The 8,917-nt window shown below is 41.2% G+C and overlaps 1 protein-coding gene across 1 annotated transcript in view; it reads left to right on the top strand.

Annotated features, from left to right (window-relative positions):
* The first annotated feature begins 2,840 nt into the window (after positions 1-2,840).
* Positions 2,841-8,917, top strand: part of sema5a (sema domain, seven thrombospondin repeats (type 1 and type 1-like), transmembrane domain (TM) and short cytoplasmic domain, (semaphorin) 5A) — a 174,380-nt gene continuing 168,303 nt past the window's right edge. Inside the window, exon 1 of the mRNA XM_034705796.1 lies at positions 2,841-3,606. The gene's annotated coding sequence lies outside the window, so the exon portion shown is untranslated. The remainder of the gene's footprint in view (positions 3,607-8,917) is intronic.

Genomic DNA, 8,917 nt, shown 5'->3' with positions numbered 1-8,917 from the left:
GTGCTGCACAGTGCAGTAAAATAAGTTAAAACGAACTGAACATAAAACGCTGTCAGATTATATAATATAATACAAATAAAGGAATCATAATAAAACGCATAAAACACATTAAAAAATAATTTTAAAAGTATGAATAAAATAAAACAATATTTCCCACATAGGCTATTCATATCATTTCTACCCCAATTAGTTAATATATAACAACATTTAAGTATACTTTAAAACCCACGTTTGTATATTTAATTTGTGTGGGAGGAACTGGAGGAAGCTGTGGAATTAACATGAAGGTTCAGCTTTATATGTATAAATCAGGTATGTTTAACTTTATTCAAATTTTGTTCCAATACTCAGCAACTGTAATGTTGCTTCCCTTAATCTGTTCATGTAAACAAAGCCAACTCATGTTTTATGTACATTTTTCTGTCAAAGAGCTGGAGCCACTTCTAATTTGCATGGAGGCTCTGTTCGTCAGCTTTCCTTACTGTAGGCTATTTTAAATTTAATTGAATTGTTAATGTATCCACTACTGTATTTTGAATATTAATGCTGCTAGCTTAACAGTTATGCTAGATTAACAGCTAGGCTAGCTAACCCCCACATTTCTGTAAATGAGCTGAAACAGAAAATAAAACTACTGCTACACCCTAACCAGGTGTGTTTAACACAATTTAAAATGTGTATGAGTATTTTTTATGTAATTTAATTGTTAATTTAGCCTCTGCATATATTTTGAATATTACCACTGCTAGCTTCACAGTTACGCTAACTCCAAACTTTATATAAAGGAGCAGATACTACAGTCATGGCCAAAAGTTTTGAGAATGACACAAAAATTACATTTTCACAAAGTCTGCTGCTTCAGGGTTTTTAGATGTTTTTGTCAGATGTTCCTATGGTATAATGAAATACAATTACAAGCATTTCATAAGTATCAAAAGCTTTTATTGAGAATTACACAGAATTCATGCAATAAGTCAATATTTGCAGTGTTGACCCTTCTTTTTCAAGACCTCTGCAATTCTCCCCGGCATGCTGTCAATCAACTTCTGGACCAAATCCTGACTGATGGCAGTCCATTCTTGCATAATCAATGCTTGGAGTTTGTCAGAATTTGTGGGTTTTTGATTGTCCACCCGCCTCTTGAGGATTGACCACAAGTTCTCAATGGGATTAAGATCTGGGGAGTTTCCTGGCCAAGGGCCCAAAATCTTAATGTTTTGTTCCCCGAGCCATTTTGTTATGACTTTTGCTTTATGGCAAGGTGCTCCATCATGCTGGAAAAGGCATTCTTCATCACCAAACTGCCCTCGGATGGTTGGGAGCAGTTGCTCTCGGAGGACGTTCTGGTACCATTCTTTATTCATGGCTGTGTTTTTAGGCAAGATTGTGAGAGAGCCCACTCCCTTGACCGAAAAGCAACCCCACACATGAATGGTCTCAGGATGCTTCACTGTTGGCAAGAGACAGGACTGATGGTAGCGCTCACCTCGTCTTCTCCGAACAAGCCTTCCTCCAGATGCCCCAAACAATCGGAAAGGGGATTCATCAGAGAAAATGACTTTACCCCAGTCCTCAGCAGTCCAGTCCCTGTACCTTCTGCAGAATATCAGTCTGTCTCTGATGTTTTTACTGGAGAGAAGTGGCTTCTTTGCTGCCCTCCTTGACACCAGGCCTTCCTCCAAAAGTCTTCGCCTCACTGTGCATGTAGATGCACTCACACCTGCCTGCTGCCATTCCTGAGCAAGCTCTGCACTGGTGGTGGCCCGATCCCGCAGCCGTAACACCTTCAGGAGACGGTCCTGGCGCTTGCTGGACTTTCTTGGGCGCCCTGGAGCCTGTTTGGCAACAATTGAACCTCTCTCCTTGAAGTTCTTGATAATTCGATAGACGGTTGACTGAGGTGCAATCTTACTCGCTGCTATAAACTTCCCTGTTAGGCCCTTTTTGTGCAATGCAATGATGGCTGCACGTGTTTCCTTGCAGGTAACCATGGCTAACAGATGAGGAACAATGGTGTCATGCACCATCTTCCTTTTAAAGTGTCCAGTCACTCAATCATGACAGATTGATTGCCAGCCTTGTCCTCATCAACACCCACACCTGTGTTAATGTGTGTGACACCTGTGTGTCATTGAAATTATGTTAGCTGGTCCTTTTGTGGCAGGGCTGAAATGCAGTGGAAATGTGTTTTTGGTGATAAAGTTCATTTTCAAGGCAAAGAGGGACTTTGCAATTAATTGCAGTTGAGCTGATCACTCCTCATAACATTCTGGAGTATATGCAAATTGCCATTATAAAAACTGAAACAGCAGACTTTGTGAAAATTAATAGTTGCGTCATTCTCAAAACTTTTGGCCATGACTGTATGTCTACTGTTTAACCTTAACCAGGTATTTTTAACACTTCTTGAAATGTATTTGAGTATTTTTTATGTAATTTAATTGTTGATTTAGCCACTTCCTTATTTTGAATATTACTGCTGCTAGCTTAACATTTACGCTAGGTAACCCACATTTATAACTAAACACACAATATAAGTACTTTTTTTTATCTTAACCTGGTGTGTTTAACACATTTTAAAATGTAATTGAGTATTTTTTATGTCATTTCATTGTTTTGTCACTATAGCGTTACGTGTAATTTGCTGCTGTAAGCTATTGATTCGGTAAAATAAGCTAATTTAGTTGGTGTTTCTAATGGAGGGGCTTGTGTGGGCAGTATGATTCAAATAGAGGTTCTGTTTAAATCTGTTTCAAATTAAAAAATGTCCCATTGAATTGAATCTGGTATCCATCCTACACAAAGTCTGTCCATCTACATCAAGAGTGATGTGTCCAAATGTAACTTGGCGTCATATCAATACGCTGTGGAAAAAGGTGCGTACTTTTCTGATGCTGATATTGACCTCTAACTTTCCAAACACTAGAGCACAGTATCAAAACAATCCAGATGTCCCTCTTCCCACTTGTAGCTCCAGTGGTTAAAGGGCTGTATTGTCTTCTTCCTCCTCCTCCACCTGCAGGACAGCTGTGCGCCGCTGCCACGTCTCTCCTGCTGCTGCTGCTGCTGCTGCTGCTGGAGTGGACGCGCAAAGTGGGGGCGCACTGCTCAGGCATCAAAACCCAGCTCTTGCGATACGCAGCTGTGACTGAGGGCAGCATTGGACACGCCGCTCACATCCACTGCGCTTGGCTCCTGAATGTTATAGTTAAAGGACCTTTTTGTTTGGGTTTTTCCGCGTCGCCGTTGCTTTTTGGCACTCGCGTCTCCCCCCGAAAGCGGAGGCACATTGTCTGTGGCGCAGCGCGACAGTGCGGTGTCCGATTACAACCCGTGCGCCGAGGAGCCACCGGCACAGAGCGCTCCTCTTTGGGGGCAGAAATAGCTCACAGTGATCCGGAGGGACGAGGCAGAGCGCAGAGGAATCAGTGCAAAGAGGGACAGAAGGAGTTTTACCAACAGAGGTCGATTTCTGACACAGCAGAACTGAGGATTTATCATCTTCAGCTCATCTCTGTTCTTGTTTTAACGCAACACTCTTCTCAACGGGACGAGACACGCAGCTTCGCTCCCTGCTAGATGAACGGGAGTTGGATACCTCACTTGGTAAGTCAATCTCATTGTTTTATGGATGATGCACCCGGGTTTGGTATAATTTGTAAAAAGCATAAATAAAAATAGCTGTTTGTGCAGACGAGCCGTTTTTGACGTGATTTAGTAGCTGTCTCCTGGAAATAAACCCATGACTTCTACTTCTTATTTTGCACACAATATTTGTGTCATATCACAATTTATAATAGGCTTTAATATGATGCAGAATTTAGGACTGGTAGCATGTGAAGAGAGGCATTCACTAAAGCACCAATCCTGGACCCCTCAACGTAAATAATCAGTTTTAGAAGTTTTGGATTTGCTTTGCACTGTCTGACCACTTGGTGGTGCTGGCAGAGTGCAACCTTAAGCAGGTCCCTCAGAGCTTTAGATTCATCTTCATATTCTAAAAATGTCTGGACTATTTCAGTGAATTATGACAACTGATTAGAGTTAAAAGCAGAAGTTTCAGATCAAAACTCAGATGCATTTTGGATTATTTCTGTGGAGAAGAATGATAAATGTTATTATGTGAGGATAAAATAAAGAGTCCCTGCAGCAGTCCATAAAACCAAAGCCCAGGATGGTTGTGTGGAGTAGAAGTTTTGTTATTAGTGTTAGATAAGTGGTCTCTGCTTTTATATGTGACTTATAAAGAGTATTTGGTGCTAGTTTGAAAATGTTCAGTTTCTTTTGATGAAATAACATCAGTGTGACCTTTATGAGTCGTGCTGATCTCACTCGGTATAATACTTTTATTTGACGTTTCATTAGAGTTTGTAGAGGTGCAAAATTCCATTCATTCTGCACATCCCTTTGTTGAGGTTCTCTAACCTTCCAGCCATTCACTTTAAACTTCAGTTTCTCCACACAATGCTGCTTCTGAAAGTGCTGAGACCTTGAAGTTCTTAGAGTATGGCTTTGTGTTTTTAAAGAGAAAAGTTATTTCCCAAGCAGCATAAGGGCATTTTAACTTCTCTCTTACTCAACAAATTCCACATTAAACCCAGCTTTTATCTTCCACAAAAGCAGTTCATAAAAAGTACCCAGTGTTCGTCAGTGAGCACATTCAAAACAGAGCTGAAGTTAAAGGCTACGCTTGTGCTGCCTGCAGGTGTGAAAGCGTGATTGATGTCGTGAAGGAGATAAAATATGTGGTTCAGAGTAACGCTCTTCAGTTAGCCCACGGCTCCGTCCTTGGTTCTTTTTGGGCCCTGCAGCAGGTTCAGATGAATGCTAATCTCCTACACTGATCGTGCTGATTGGCCCACAATTAACCGAACATAATAGTTAACTAAGTCACTTATTCGCCATTGTTTTTTCAAGCCTGAGGACAGCACCTTGTAAGAAACCATGCTAATTTCTCTCTTAGACATTGTATCCGGGGCTTAACGCACCGAGCAGATCCTTTTTTCTACATTTCATTGGTATTCATGTGGTCCTGTGGTTGTTTTGGTCGTGCAAGCTTTTGGGACTTGAAAGCAGCAGTTCAGATAAACACATTCAGCTTTCTCTGATCTTATGGCCTGAGACCCATGAGGATGCTGCGGCTCATCCGTCCTGTCACACTGTGCTTACCAATAGGAAAAAAAAAAGAGAGAAGGACCCCAATCCACATGGTATAATAACTTCAGACTCACAACATCCAGGCATTTATTAGACATCAAATGCCTGGAATCCCCAAAGGAAGGGGCAAGGAATAAGATATGAAAAAAGATACAGAAAAACCTGAGAGATGGAGAGAGAGAGTGATGATGAAAGTGCTGAATCAAGGAGTCATGTCACATGATGCCTTTTGGCTAAAGTTGCCAGTTTGTATTGCAGCTGAGGAGCTTGAAAACACTGCATAGAGAAAACAACATTAGAATTCAACCACCGGGCGACTCAGCTGTTTCCACAGAAGATTAAAATGCAGATATTTATGATCAATATTTAATACACCTAAAACTTTAAACAATGTCCAGCTCCGGCTTTAAAGCTTTTGTGCTGGTTCTCTTGATACTGGGAAACTGAATGTCTCAGTTGAACATGAACTTGATGTCGACTCCTCCTTCTGCAAACCGTGACATGTATTTCCTGTCACTATAAGAGCCCAAAATTTAGACCCTGATCAAGGAAGTGATTGGGAGATCAGTAGATCTCAGGAAGCATGATGTGACACTATCAGTCCAGCCTTGTGAAGTCTTAATAGAAATGATTAGCAGTAAATACAGACACAGTATGAAAGCCAGCCTCACATTCCAGCAGCCAGAGGAGCAGCATGTGATTAGCATGATTGATATTTACGCCGTGCCCGAGCACTGACACAGAACGCCAGCGCAAACACAGCAATTAGTCCCAGCTATGAGAGTTTCATGATGAAGGCGACCTGTTGTTGCCTCGGTGGGCTGTGTGGTCCCCATGGAAACTCTTTGAATGACATCCCATTGTTGTTGACCTTTGTGATTCTGTGATTCCCTCGGGGGGTCCGGTGGCCTGTTGGGAGTGAAAGTGAACGGCATTATCACGCACATGTTAACTAAACAGCCGTCACCCTCCGGCCTCTTCGGTTACTTATTTATCAAACACACAGCTGCACAAAGATCCAGGTTTTTAGTGTCTGTGCGTCACACGGAGGCCCTGCTTCGACAGACTCGTCAGCGGGGTTCTTCTTTGCTCTTATGGGAGTAAACTTTGAGACGCTAACAATAGCTGAAGTGGTTTACTGTTCCTCCCCGCTGTGCTTTGTCCTCTCACTACCACAGGCTATTTATACATCACAACCACTTTGCCATTATCTCATCCCGCCCTTGTTCTTCTTCTATTGCTGATTACACAAGAGCAAGTCATCCCACATGAGAAGAAACACTGACTCAAAGTGTTTACGCTCATTTTTGGAGCTTATTTATTTGTCCTCGCAGCACTCAGATTCATTTCTGACCTGTTTCTGCATAACAAACTAAGTTGCCATGGTGTCAGTAAACATTTCCCTTCCCATCATTCTCAGTGGAAAGTGACACAGCACTTTGTTACCATAGCTACTCAAAGGTTTGCTGCAGGCGGATCTGAGCGCCCTGTCCGTCACATTGGCAAAATAAAAGTTCATCATCTCCGACGACTCTGAAGAGGCCAAAGTGTCACCAGGTTGCCATAGAGACAGTGAGAAAGCCATTGAGTGGGATGCACGCTGCGACCTCACAGCATCTGTTGTTTATCCTCACATGAGTATGCGTACGGTTATGTTGCTGTCATACCGCTCTTCCTGCCAAGGTCATCCCTGAGATTTGATTATGAAAATGGCAGCGTGGCATTATTCAGACTCACATTGTGACTTCATTTTCATCCTGGAATATTTCACTGTGATGCCTGAAAGCTGGAGTCAGAGTGACGCTCGGATTCAGGGTTGTCAAATAACTGGAATTCCAAGCTTAGTTACGAGACTCTTGATCAGAGCGATATTGATACCTGATTTTATGCAAGGATGAAAAAACCTGCGAGAGAAGCAGAGCGGACTCTCAGAGTGAGCTGGATGTTGCAGCTGGTTGGAAACAAACCGCGGTGAGATGTGAATCTGTTCCTTTGTTATGTAGAAACTAATTTGTGCGAAACAGTTTGAAAATCATAAGATAAGATATTACTTTATTGATCCCCTGGGGGAAATTCGGTTGTGGCATCAACCGAGACTTAAGTACAATCCAGAATAAGTTTGAATAAGTAAAATAAGATAAGTAAAATAAAAATAGATGAATAAAGATAGAATACAAATTTAAGATATATACAAATGTTAAAAATGGTTTAAATAGTAGTAATTATAGGCAGTATTAAAAATGATTCAGTAGTGACAGCTTGACATGGTGTGATTATGGTTTGGTTATGATAGATTGAGCAATATAATAAATAAATATGGGTATATAATATGACTGTATGAAGATAAAGACAATAGTAAAAAGCACTATATAATAGTACCATGATCAGTTATAGTAAACAATAATAATGTCAAATAACATGATATAAATATCACGTCTGTTTCACTGTTTACTTTTCATTTGTCCGTCTTGACCTCCTCACTTATTCTCAGTGTCTCTCGACCACAGCAGCTCTCTCTCTCTCTTGCTTGATACAGCATTGGGTTGGAAAAATGTGTCCTCTTTAAAACCTGGGATCATTCGATCACTATCAATGTGTGTTGTTTTCTTTTTGAAGTTATTATTTGGGATTTTTTTTCCTTTATTAGATAGGACCGCTGAAGAGAGACAGGACATGTGAGGAGTAGAGAAAGGGGGGAGATTTGGAGCAAATAGGCGTGGCTAGGAGCTGAACCAGCGACCGCTGCAAGCCTCTGTGTATAGGGCATGCTTAAACTGCTTGGCTAATGGCGCCCTAAGATTTTTTGTATTGATTTCTTAGGGCTTTATTCCTGCTTTTATTGAGAGGATAGTGGAGAGAGTGGGGAATGACACATGGCAAAGAACCACGAGTCTGAAACAAACCTGAGCCGCCCGACTCGTGAACTACAGTCTAAGTTTGCATGGTGCCTGATTTAACCACATACCTGCATCTATATTTCTTTACAACCAGAGGACATACATGAAAATGTTGCCCTGCTGCAATAAAACACGAATACAGTCTTTGTGATTACAGTAATCACATTTTTTACCCAGTATTCGTCCCCGTTCTCCGTTTGAAGCTGCAAAGTAAAAGTCCTTTTCACTAAGTGGAGTTAATGAAGTTGGTAAGGAGTTAAACCATGGGGAATTCCTCCAGAGACGGCGCTCTCTAATTTGTTTTATACAAGGCAACAAATTCAGGTATGTCACCTTTATGGAGACCTTTGGGAGATTTAGATGATTTAATAATCACAACTGTGTGAGTAAACGGAGTAAGCGTGTGGGCTTATAAATGAATAGTTGTTGCTGTTTTTAAATGCTCTAAACCTTCGTGTCAGTGCATAACCGCCCTCCCTCACAATTTCAAAGGTTAAAGGATTCAGATTTAAAATTTATTGAACCAATCTTTTTCATAGAGGTAAGAACAAAGAGTAAAGTCTGCTGATCCTCTCTACACTTTAGAGGGTACTCATAAAAGAAGCTCAGCTCTTTGGGATGGAAATGAAGTGATTTGGATCGGATGTACGCTGTGTGCAGAAACACAAACACAGCGGTTTTCTAATGGGACATATTCGTGTACAACAGGAAGTGAGCGCTGTTATAATTTCACACTGCATACTAAACAGCAGCGGGGCAGGTGTAGGGAATCATTTGAGTTTACGGTGCAGCAGGAAAGCAAAATGAATCCAGAATGTGCCATTATTTCCAAGAGCAAATGTCTGTGGTCAGAGTAAAAACTT

Source organism: Notolabrus celidotus, chromosome 17 (assembly GCF_009762535.1).
Source record: "Notolabrus celidotus isolate fNotCel1 chromosome 17, fNotCel1.pri, whole genome shotgun sequence".
Classification (NCBI taxonomy): Eukaryota; Metazoa; Chordata; class Actinopteri; order Labriformes; family Labridae; genus Notolabrus; species Notolabrus celidotus.
The sequence above is the reverse complement of the archived record's forward strand: the minus strand, read 5'-3'. Positions and strand labels throughout refer to the sequence as shown.